The sequence below is a fragment of the Rissa tridactyla genome, chromosome 1 (genome assembly GCF_028500815.1).
Source record: "Rissa tridactyla isolate bRisTri1 chromosome 1, bRisTri1.patW.cur.20221130, whole genome shotgun sequence".
NCBI classification, from domain to species: domain Eukaryota; kingdom Metazoa; phylum Chordata; class Aves; order Charadriiformes; family Laridae; genus Rissa; species Rissa tridactyla.
The window spans coordinates 184149210-184161604 of record NC_071466.1 but is presented as its reverse complement, the minus strand read 5'-3'; the positions used below and the strand labels follow the sequence as shown (position 1 = coordinate 184161604).

Below are 12395 nucleotides of genomic sequence, written 5' to 3'. Positions count from 1 at the left end.
ATTAAAAATTAAGATGCCAGTGAAGGCAGTAATACCGCTTCATTCAAGCTCACTTTCCTTTTTGCTTATATTTTGCAATGTCCTCACAGTGTCCTCTCCCCTCTGAAGAACACCCTTTCTTTTCTAATACTTAGTAAGTCTCATATACACAGTCAGTGCCACTGAATTGGGCTCATATACATTATCTGATCTGACTAGAAAAAGATATTTTTCTACTCTTTAATTTATGAAAGACAAAGGAAGTGATTTGGTATAAGAATATAAGGTGATCTGAGTAAAAAAGAAACATTTCAAGCATTAGTGATGTGAACATACTTTGTTTTCATGAGCTACTGCAGTGTTTTTAATAATTAAGAAAGTTAGTGGCCGAGTTTATACTTCCTTATTTAAGGCATTAGGTGATATTCAAATAATTGTGACTTAAGTCTGCCCAGATAAAGTAGCTTTAAAAATTATTTTGAAGGTATTGCATTATTTTGTGTATGATTATCTATATATTCATCTAGATACATTTAAATACAAGATAGTGAGGACAACTGAAGGGAAATCAAGGCACCAGGGGAAGCACGAAGTACCAGTCTTGTGGTAAGCAAGCCTTAAGTCAGTTATGGAGTAGTTTTTCCTTACCTTGGACTTTGTATGCTGGTAAGTTTTTGAGTTACGAGAGCTGATAGAGCAAGGGGGAATGAGACCTCCAGCCTTTGAGGATGGGGGATTAGGGAGGAAGAGCGGAGGGAGGGCAGCAAGTGTTCCCATGGAGCAGGATGAAGCAGCAGTCGCTAACAGACTAGGGCTAACAGGGCTAACAGCCTAGGGCTGGTGGAGGAGCATGTGTTTTTGCCACAGTGCCATTGCAATAGGTGCTAAAGTACAGGTGGTGAGAAGGAAACTACTGATATTTCTCTTCAGCCTGTGTGTGTGCAGCTTGTGCACAGGCACATGCAGCCCTGTGTGTGCTGCAGGTTTTAATCCATCAGTGTGTCTGTCTCATTCTCAAGGGTCCCGTACGAGAGGGGAGAGTTACTGCCGTTTTGGAGACAGACGAGAAAAATCTGTGTTTCTCATTGCCCAGGTACTCTGGTCCTGCTGTTTTCTATTCATGGTTCCTTATGGTCGTTTTCATTCACTGCATACTATCCCTTGATGCTAACCACTGCAAAAGAGTGCTTACAGGAGAATCAAGCAAGAACCAGCCCAAAAGGCTGCATGTTCACACAATGTTGGGCAGTGTGACGTGCAACATACCTTTCAGATTTGCATTTTCTTCATACCTAACACACTCAAACTTGTGCACTGTCACACCCTATGGCATATCTTATTACTCAAGCTCTTGTGTATCTGCAGTTACCTAAACTGACAAAATTTCAGGCCTGAATAATAATAATACTTTTTAAATAATTCACAGAGAATAGCATTAAATTAATACTGCCTTTTTTCCTGCAAACAGATCTACTGTGGAATTCTTGAGCTTTTCTCTGGCAAACGGTTACTGTTTTTCTGGTCAGTTGTCCCTGATGCATATTTGGTATCTGTACCATCAGAGACAGCCCTAGCTGTTTCATTGCCTTGAGTAAAATATATTCTGCTGCCTCCGCTCCAGCATTTGCAAGAAATCACATTAATACCAGGTGTTTTTCTAGAATTTTAGAATGCCACATATTCAGCTATTATGTACAGACTCACAAAACCTCAGAGACAAAGTATTTATACATTATAAAAATTAATGTCCTATTAGCAATTTAATCAGTGCAGTCACAAGTCAGCTCTAAAACTGCTGCCTTTCCAATTCTGCAGCTCTGGGCAACTGTCCAGTCTTTACATAAGGTACGCTGCCCTCTATGTTCTGTAAGGCATTGAACATTGTTTCAAGTTTTAATTTGATGGTTTATGCAGTGACTTAGTTGAGTAAATTACGAATTAAAATTGCACATATGAAATTTGTCATTGTATTTTTGTCTAATGAGACAGTTAGAGATTTGCTTTTGCTATATAAGACTTGACTTGAAGATTTACTTTCAAAAAAGATCGTATTAGTTGGCTATGTTGCTATGTACATAAAGCATGAGATAGTTTATCTGCACCTTCCATAAATTTTCTTCTACGCAGCCATGATAGCCACAAAAATGTTCGTAATGCAACATTGCTAAGTTGCACATTTTACAAACACAGCAAAATAAAACCCTGCACAAAATATGGGTATTGCAGCACATGCTTTTCAGAGACTCATTACTCAGCCAAACTGGACTTATTTTTCTCAGCAACACAGAAAAGATTGCAAAATTTCAGATTTCAACACTATACTGTTAAGCTGTGGATGTATTTCAAAGAAGATGGAAAGAACATTTTTAGAATCCAGAACATATATTTTTCACTTTCGTATTTCATAAGTTAAATAAAAAACCAAGAAAACCCTCCTCCTACCTACCCCAAAACACTTCAGATTTAGAAACACTGAAATGGTAGAAGGAACTGGGTCATTATTTCTGGTCCCTTGCAATACCAAGAAAGTGTATTATGAGCAAATAGGGCTGGGTTCATCCAAATATAGAGTTCAGTAGCATAGGTATGTGTAATTCAGCTAGTTATCTAGACTCACCTTTTACAATGGAGAGATATAAGCGTTTGTAGGCCATGTATCATTTCATTATAGCTTAAGTATAAAACAGGTCAGTGAGATGTGTCCCAGAAGTTCATTTCTGCCCATTGATTTTGAGTCAATCTGGAACGTAGGTATCCAGATCACATGCAGATGTCAGCACTGACTAAAGATGGCTGTGATTAATCCCTCTCTTAAATCAGAAAGAGTCACAAATTCTGTGAATATCTTGCAGACCTTTATCACAAACTTAAATCTTCCCTAAAATGTGAAGAGATAAAAGTCTATACTAGTAGGAGAAACAGGAGAAATTGAGATTGTCACCTAATATCTGAGGATTTGCAGGGGATTGAACAAAAAAACCCCCCAAACAAACACTCCAACAGAAAAAAAACTTCTGACCAAACCTCCGTCATTAGAACAAACTGCTATATAACTTTAAGTACTAATGCCACTGCATTCTTTCAAGAAAACCGGCATCCCTGAATTGTGACTGAAAGAGAGATTGTGCTGTAATATTAACAATATCAGTTATGTGTGCAAAAGAGATTATTTTTTAAGTGCCTGTTAATAAACAGAAATTGTGGTGGAACAGATATTAGTGAATAGCAAACCTGAGCTATTGGCATCCAGACTAAAAGGTTATGGTGAACTTACTTCAATTTTAACAGTTTAAGCTCATGAGTGGGCAGAAAGGTGCAGTAAAGCAACTACGTGTAGGCACCTATCTCAGAAGAGCTCTTGAGTAGCTGGATTTGTATTATATTTTAAAACCCACTGCCGTTATTATTCACAAAATACACTGCTAGAATAGTCTCGTACAGTCAGTTGAGTAATAGCCCTCCTGATGTCTATACATTTTTATAGACAACCGTCCAAGGCTGTATTAACTTTTATTTTTGTCAAGTTCAAGATGACAGTGAACTGCAGGCCAGCTGCCTGCCACTGGCATGCCCTGTGCCAATTAACTCTGTCACTCAGAAGCAGACTTTTAACATTAGCTCTGACCTTCTACCCCATGCTCGGTTCCCTGAATTCAGAAGATCAGCCTTGGTGTAGGCACAGATTTCAGCCCTTCTGTTTGTTCTCTGAAGCGGGTGGACAAAAGGCAGCTGTGCTCCGCCACCGTGATGCCAAGTTGGTGCTGTGCTGTGCTGGCTGGTGTTGACCATGCTGTCATGGTCCCTAGAGGACAGCTGAGGCATCACCTTCTAGAGACACCACAGTGGTACCTGCTGTTAATCCCTCTTTCTGTGACTGCTTTTTCACGGATGCAGAAATCTTGAGGCCAGAGGTGATTTTCTTTTCCCTGGCCCGGGTCGGGACAGGGATCCTGTGGAAGGAAGGGCCTGCCACCGAAGGTCACGGCGGGGGGGAACGGCTCTGCTGACACAAGTGAGAAGCTGTACCCGGGACTAAACACAAGTTGTCAAAATCTAACAGAGGGTGTCCAGCGCGAACAAAGCCTCGCTTCCTATTTCTCTCCAATAATAGGAAATGTGGCATTGTTGTGACCACAGGGTCTCCGTCGGAGTTCAGTGACCCGTGTTTACTTCCTTTTTGTCCTCTTCTTATGTCCTTGCGTCAGCAAACATGTTCCCTTCCTGCCGTTGTCCTCAGTGCTGAGGCGAACACCCCGCGCAGAGTCCTCCCCGCCGTTTGGCGTTAGAGGCTTACCTATCACTGCCACCTATTACCTCTAATATATTTCATTCTTCCCGAAGGAGCCGTTTCAGATTCAAATTAAAGTTTTAGACAGTACAGAGATCAATTAAATGATAATATTTTCTTATGATTAGGCTGGTCTTTTCCTTTAAGCAACTCTCATATTGGGTGTGCTTCCAGTAGTGCTAGAACTCCTCTCACTTTTCATGTGAGATTGCCACAGGTCTTAGAAATGCAGATCATCATTAGCATCATTATTTTCAGATAAATTAAGAAACTCATAGAGAGAATTGCTTCTTTCCCTGTGAATATTCAAAGTGGTGGGCAGTGAAAATAACAGCAGTTTTCTCATAGAATTTGTCCCAGAGACTGCCTAAAAATCCCAAACAAAGCACTTCTAAGAGCTTGGAGACTTTAATAATAGTTGCATAGTGAATATCTAGGACAAGAAAAAGTTTAATTTTTTTTAATCTGAGTCATCAGCGTGTTTTTCCCATTTAATTTTTCCATGCAGTTTCATCCTTCCAGGATTTATTGGGTCAAGGCAAGACTGGTGAAAAATAGCAATTGTAAAAAAACATACACCTTTTTGTTTCCTTCTCCCACAAAATAGTCAACATCATTTTTGCAGTTAAAAAGGAAGGGCTTTTGATGTGAATTTGTAAAAGCTCAGAATGCTTGAGTGAAGTTATGATTTGGTCTAAGGTACAACTTGCCTTTTATGTATGTGTTTATTTTATCATCAGTATTGCGGATGATTAAATTTTTTTCCTACACAAAAATGGTGAGTTTTTGTATAAGTTAAGAAATAATGGAAAATAACTTTTGGAGCTCTGAAGCAAATGCCACATTATCTCCAGTAAAATACAGCTTTTTAAATAATGTAGTGGCTAGCATTGCTTATTAATACAAAGAAGTTTCTAATTACTCTGTAAAGGCTAATGCGGTATTTTACTATGCCTGCAAATGGAGCAGTCTAAAAAAGTCTAAGTTAATTGCATATTTACTGTTAATTGCTGGACAATTTTATTCAAGTGAGAAAAAAATTAGACTTTTGCAATGTTATCTGTGTTGAGTGCCTGCAACTTTGCCTTTAAGCTTCTGTTGATGATCTTTAGAGCATTTTTATTACATTTATAATTTGTTGAATGAAATGGTATTAATGCCAGTCTTAACTTACTATATGTTTTAAAAGCCACGTTCACACCCAGCATCTCAGTACATGCTGAGCATTAGGCAAAAACTATGTTCACGTGTACCCAGATATTAGCAGTCATTTTAAAGGCTATAGCATCTAAATATACTTTTCAATGTGCACAGAGGATGATAAGGAAAAATCCTGCATGTCACACAAAGAAACTGTGAAAGAAATCCTAAAGAGACGACGTAAAGTTCATAGACCTAGGGTGCCCTTCTGTGAGATCGTGTTCTGAATGTTGAGTTTCACCATAACCTCAGTAATTTGAGATGCTTGTTGGATTGGCAATTGGTCACACAAAATAAACCATCCAAACATCATGTGTGATGATCAGCCAATCAGGTCTCCAAAGAGTCCTTAAATGTTCAAACTGAACAAAGGCTCTGTATCTGTCAAGTTCAGATTATTGTCTTGGAGAGCAGAGCTCTGCCAGGTAATGTGCTGTTTTTCTATTCTTTTTGGCTTTACTTAGTAGTAATAGGTAGCTTCAGATTACTGTGGTAATCCATGCAAAACTAATTGATTAATTAAATGCAAGACAAGTCAATGCTCCAGTGCATGTTGCACAATATTTGCTATTGGCCTTTTAATGATTATCTAGCATATATTGACAAAAGAGTGTGAGGGACTTTAAAGAAGAAATATTCTTACACTCTTTCTACTCCTAAAAAGTTATAACAAGGATTAATGACTGAATGGTGACACGCCCTGGTCTTGTCAGGCTTTATAGATTTGATTGACATTTTTTGTTCATGTATTTTGCCAACATTTCGGAGATAATAAAGATTTCAAAGATGAGACTTCTAAAGAGAAACTGTAAAGAAAAGGAAGCATCAGTGTAGCTCAGGTCAGACTTCAGAACTGATGGATGTGAAATGTAAATCGGAATTAGAGTGAAGGGTGTTCTGGGAGTGGTTCTGTGCCTGTGTGACTTGGATTGAATTAGAGGAATGCTAGGACAGTGACAAAGAGTGCAAGCAAAGTGTTGGGCAGAAACACAGATTTGAAGAAGCTCAGGAAGCTCACAGCTAATATGGAAAAAGATGAATCAGGGCAGGAGAAGATTTGAAGACAAGTTGGACATAGCTGAGGCAGCAGGCGAGGTAGATGGTTGCTGTGGCAGCTTGTGTGGGAATGAAGACTAGAGTGGGCTGACGGAGAATTAATCCCATGTGTTCTGAGGTAACACGCAATTTATAAATGCAGTATTAATTTTACTTACAAGACAAGTCTTCATGATAAACATCTTATTTTCGTAAGGATTTGTGAGGGCAGCAATAATATAATCCCCCTGCATGAAATCAAGCAACGGAATTAAGGCTATTCAGCCTTGCTGAGCACTTACACAGTTGGGTCTTCTGCAGTGCCAGAGATTTTTGTAATAAAGAATGAGGCGTTACTTTAAAGCAAGCAGTGTGGGTGGGTGTTTCACTGACACAAGTAACTCTGCTTCAGTCTTTTGCAACCTTGGAACTCAGTGCTCTGTGCCTAGTTTTAGCTGTAGGCACTTAGAAATTATTAGATTCCTTTGACTGAAGTGCAAAAGTAATTTCCAATTCTGTTTTTCATATATAACAACGCCTCTAAAACCTCCAACCAACCTAAACAGTTTTGCCAATAGTTAATGCACTAGAAGTTTTACAATGGCTGATCATACATAATTTTGGAGAAAAGTTTACTGAGTTTATTTCGTGGAGATAACCTGGTGATTTTTGGTACTGTTTTTGTCACCCCTGTTATCAAAGTTTAAAGCCTCAAGGTCTAATTCTTTCTTACTGTGCTCAAGACCGAGTGCAAAGCTGCCTTTGATTTCACTAGAGCAGGCTGATGGCTTAGAGGCCAGAATTTTGTCGGTCATCTTCACAGCTTTTCTGATGGCAGAAGCACCATGATGGCTTACCACATAGTAAGGCTATGGACTTAAATGGGCCAAACTGCAAAACAAAAAATGACAAAACTAGTCAATGGTGACAGTTTTCACGCTTATTTCCCATGGGCATTTTTATACTTTGTATTTTTTCATTTGTATTTGCTCATTATATGATTCTCAATACTTCTACATGGAATGTTATTCATAAAATATTTATGAAAAAAAGAAAATATTGGGAAGATCAAAAAATAAGTAATATTTTGTTTTTCACCAGTGACTGGGACCCCAGTGTGTATTCACATAGACCCATCCTTGTGTAGAACTGATGTATTGTAACCCTCTAACAGTGAAAAACCAGTCACTTGCCTTTTAGGAAAAACAGAAGGAGATAATGGAAAGGTATTCCTACAGGGTAATGGTAGAGAGGTCCCCAAATCCTTACATAATGGAGCCATGTTTGAACAAGTGATTTATCCTGATGCTGCATGCAACCTTAGTGAAGTTCCAATATGGTGAAAATTCCTTTTGCTTTAACTTACCTCCTAAAAAACTGTTTTTCAGATTGTCACACAAAATTGATTTACCAGTACAACTCCCTATCCCCTTAAACAGTTAGAAGATGGAAAGAAGTTGAGGGGAAAACAAATTAAATCAGCCTGTCTCTTCTTCCCAAAGTCACAGCGAAAGGAATGGCTGTGCTTGACCCCCATAACAGAAGGAAGCAGGAGAGTGAAAGATGTGTGTGCAATGTAGTTACAGACATTTTAAAGCAATCACTGCATGATGTTTAAACATTGCTTTATGGTGTTTCCACTGAGATATTCCATTAGTATGTGATGATAATGAATCATGATTGTACTTCACTGAGGGCTCTTGCCATGGCTGCATACTTTTCTGATTTTTTCTTTTTTTCCTCTGGATTGCACATGGAAACAAGGGAGAGAAATTACTTAACATAGACAGAATAGAAGAAACAAAATGATAGTACTTAAAAGTGGACAAACTTTTCAACACAGTTGTATTTACTTTTGTCAATATAATTTTATTCAAGTTAGAAGTGCAGCTTTAAATATAGTCTTGTGGGGAATGTGAAAGAATCCTTTAGAAAATGTCCCTGGGCAGTGCATATGTGTTGACAAAAGTGAGTTTTTTTAAATTCTTTTTTTTCCACTTCTGTAGACATAGCTTGTCTACAGCAACTAATTTGAGAAAGAATTTTCTCAGCTAAAGAGGAAGATTGAAACAAGACAAGTGTTCCGTTACTGGTAACGTACTCCACATCTATACAGAATCTCAGTTCAGCTGGCAATGCTTCTCCCAGATCTAACTCCTACATGCTCAGATGGTAAGTCTTAAGAGCAGGGAAAAGTGCCATCTGGTGACTCAAAACAATACAAAACTGATAAAATCAGGTTCTTTTAGATGACAAATGGAACTGGTCATCAACCTCAAATAAAATTGCCATATGTGATGCTTGGTCCTGAAGATCCTGAAAACTGACAAAACACTCAACTATGTCCATCATCGGATTTCCATTCCTTCGTTATACTGCAGCAAATTAGTATCATATGTTTAGCAGCAGTAAATCGTAATACATTTATATTTGTCCTTTTACATTAGATTTTGAATTCTGATATGGAATTTTGATTTAAGTAGATACTATATGTGTGTAGATACTATATGTTACTACATGTGTGTAAAACAGTAATGGTCATGTCTGATACGTGAAGAAACTAGAGAAACAATAATAGGTTAGAATAATAATTCTAACTATTTTAATAAGAAGTTAAAAAGAAATTGATATTTGATAAGCTGATGGCGTGCCTTGAACTGTATAAGCATGGAAAGATCATGAAAAAGGAAAAGGGTAGGCTGTGACTGCAGAGAAAGAGAAGACATAAAAATGGCACTATTCTATTCAGCAAGTTCAACTTCTTTTTCTGGGTTAGAACTGTATCTGATTTATGTTCTGGTTTGTGGTGAGGGTGAATTAGTATCTAAAAGAGTAAGGTAAACTCAATTCTAGCTCACTGCATTTGTTTAAGGGCTCACATCTGTAAACATTTAGTCTGAATATTAATTTTATTTGTATGAGTACTCTGAGTATCCTGTTGTTTTTTTTATCGAGCACATTATGCAAAGTTGTAGTTTTTTTTCATCAAGACTCCCTTAAAGAGACTCATCAGAGTGAAACTTAATGCTGTAGGGTCTAGTAAGAATATGCACAAGTACTAAAATGCTGTGTGTAAGCATTCACAAGAATTGCTCCTTTAGTTCAAATACTGAAATATTTGTTGACAATGAGGAAGAAGCCGTAAAACACACATTCCTGTTCTTGACAGATTTTCTTTGAAGTCAGAAGGCATTTCAAAAGGGTCAGACTGTATATGTATTTCTGTAAACAGATCCTTCAGTTAAAAAAAAAAGAAGGAAATAGATAATGCAAAAATAGCATTTAATTAATAGTAGACCATATCTGTTTTTCTCATTTGTGTGTTTAAAAAGGATTGACTACAGAGTTGTGTTTATACATCACTGTTAATATATTTCTCTTTTACTTGAAAAACATTTTAAAAGAGGAAAAAGGCATAAAGAAAAAAAATGCCCTGCTGAACAGTTATGGCTCTGTGTGGGATTGTACAGGCACCTTTTGTATAAGATTTTTAATAATCTGCCAAGTATGAGCTCAAGGTGTCTTGTCACACACTGTGAAGTTATAACACTTTTTGTACGCAGTGCCACAAATGATAATGCAAAGAAGCAGTATTTCTCAACCAAATCCTATTTTGTAATACCCTTTAACTTGCTTGTCACATTTTGTATATTCAGATATTGGTTCCGCTTTTCCATTAGTTTACATTAATGTCTTGTAATTTAAACCCTGGCGTGAATCTCGCACTACAAATGAATACTGTACTTTGATATTGTTTGCATGGCATGGTATAGATAACTTTATCCATAATAGACAGTATGTCTATGTTAAGGAGATAAGACAAGATGGTAATTTATATTGACATACAATCACTAGTTGGGTCAGGGTGAGTTTGCGTAGTAGAATGAGCTCCCTCCAATTGCGTCCAGTTGCCTTGATAATGAGAAACGGTATGAATGTTTAATTTATTCATTTCTTTCCACTCGGAAGGTCAAAATGAACTGGTATCTTCATTTCTGTTTCTATAAGTTTTCAAATGAGTTTTACTTTTTGGTTTTCAAGTAATATTTAATTTGAAATATCAGAAGAACAGAATTAAACTCTAGGTGTCTATACAAAGTTAAGAGAATGAATAAAAGATAAATTCAGTTCATTGTAAATTTCAATAACAACAGTCTAATTTTAATGCAGCTTAACTATTTTAGAAGTCAATTGATGGTCGAAGCCAATGTTACTGTAAAGCAGAATGAATGAAAGCAATCATCCTTGTGGTGACTGGGACTGATGATGACGTTTTTGAATTTATCATGTGATTAGAAAGGCAAAGAATTCTCTCCTTCAAGGACAAGAAATCTTAAGCTGTCAACAGGTATATCAAGTTCTGTTCACAAAATCGGAGAAGGTTATGGCATGCTTTCACCTTACTTAAACAAAAAAGGATTTAAAGAACTAATTAATTTCCAGCAAAAATAACTGATCTGAACTATAAATGACTGGACTGTTTAAGGAGTAGATAAGCAATTTAAGAAGTACTTTGAATTCTAGGACTTGGTTGTGGCTTAAAGCCAGGCCTCCTTTGCAAGACCGGTGCTACATTAGAGTTAGGATTCTTCCTGGACAGCATGTGCTGCAACAGGAGCTCTACCAGCCCGCGAGATGGAACAGCATATCCCCATCTGTTGCTGGCCAGCTGTCCTGCATATCCCCCTCCTTTTCAGGAGATCAGCCTGACAGCCGTAGTTATGCTCTTGAGCCATCATGCAGCTGAGCTACAAACATGAATCAAAAGGGGAAGGCGCACTTCGCAGTTGTTTGCCTGTCTAGAATTCAGTCCCTGGGTGTGCCGAGCTTTCTAGCTCCCCTCCAGAAAAACACACTTAGCATGTGTTTGTGCCACTGAATCGCTGGAGTGTCTTTTTCTAGAGAGAACCATACAGTCCTTGTTACGAGAGATAAAGAGATTGTTTGTTGAGGTTTGTTATAGAGAATATTGTTGGAAGGAATGAGTGCTTTCCTCGTAACCACCAGTTTACAATGCTTAGTAATTAACAACCTATTTTATATTTCATAAAATTTACCATTGGCTTGTGTCAAGAGAGCTCTCATCACTGTCTCTAAGGACTAACTACCACATTTGGGAATAATACTCTCCCTTTTTCAGAATGGTTAATTTTGCAATACGTTCAGGAAATAATCTTGACAGTGACTGCAAAATGTGGCAGTCCACACAGTGTCTTTTGAAATCCAGACCTGTGGAAGAAGGATAAAATACAAAGAAAACACCTCTTTATTGTTTGTTCTGAGAGAAGGGGATGGTGACATGGCTGCTAGGATTATTTGAGGATTTCTAAAGGAAGGGTGGTGGGATTTTGTTTGGTTTTTTTCCCCCCTAGGTTTCAGGCAAGGTTCAACGTTAGGGAAGTAGAATGGAATACAATTCACCGTTGGTGGATTCACCTTAAAAACATGCATCATTAAAGAATCTACTTGATCATTTCTTTGAGTGGCTCCTCATCCTTTTATTGTGAGAAATAGCAAGTAGTTTTTACCTACTATCCTTCTCTGCATCATTCAGTTTTTACAGTGTCACAGACATAGAACAGCAAGAGTATGTGATTGATGTCGTTACATCATCTTTAGATTGATGGGAAGAGACTTCTCATGCATTCCACTTTATTCTAGGCGGCTATTTGTGGTGGCTGTATGAAGTGTTAATTCACTTTTCCATTCTCCCTCATTGCTATCAGATTCATTAAAGCTGAAGCGCTTGCCCTGGTTTGACAGTAAACCTCATGTATTTGTGAGAGAGCGTGATAGAACGGATATTGCAAAAAAGGGATGCTCATTAGATAACATAGTGTGAATGTTTTTGGCTTGGTCTTTGTGTTTGTTTTGCAGCCTGCACTTCCTTGGG

General features: G+C 37.8%; 1 protein-coding gene across 4 annotated transcripts in view; it reads left to right on the top strand.

The window, feature by feature from the left end:
• The window catches only part of SLC16A7 (solute carrier family 16 member 7), an 88102-nt gene that overhangs the window by 12079 nt on the left and 63628 nt on the right, over positions 1–12395 (top strand). Inside the window, exon 3 of one of the 4 annotated variants that reach the window (XM_054205091.1) lies at positions 999–5892. The exons of the other annotated variants lie outside the window; for them this stretch is intronic. The gene's annotated coding sequence lies outside the window, so the exon portion shown is untranslated. The remainder of the gene's footprint in view (positions 1–998; positions 5893–12395) is intronic. 4 annotated transcript variants of the gene reach the window in all.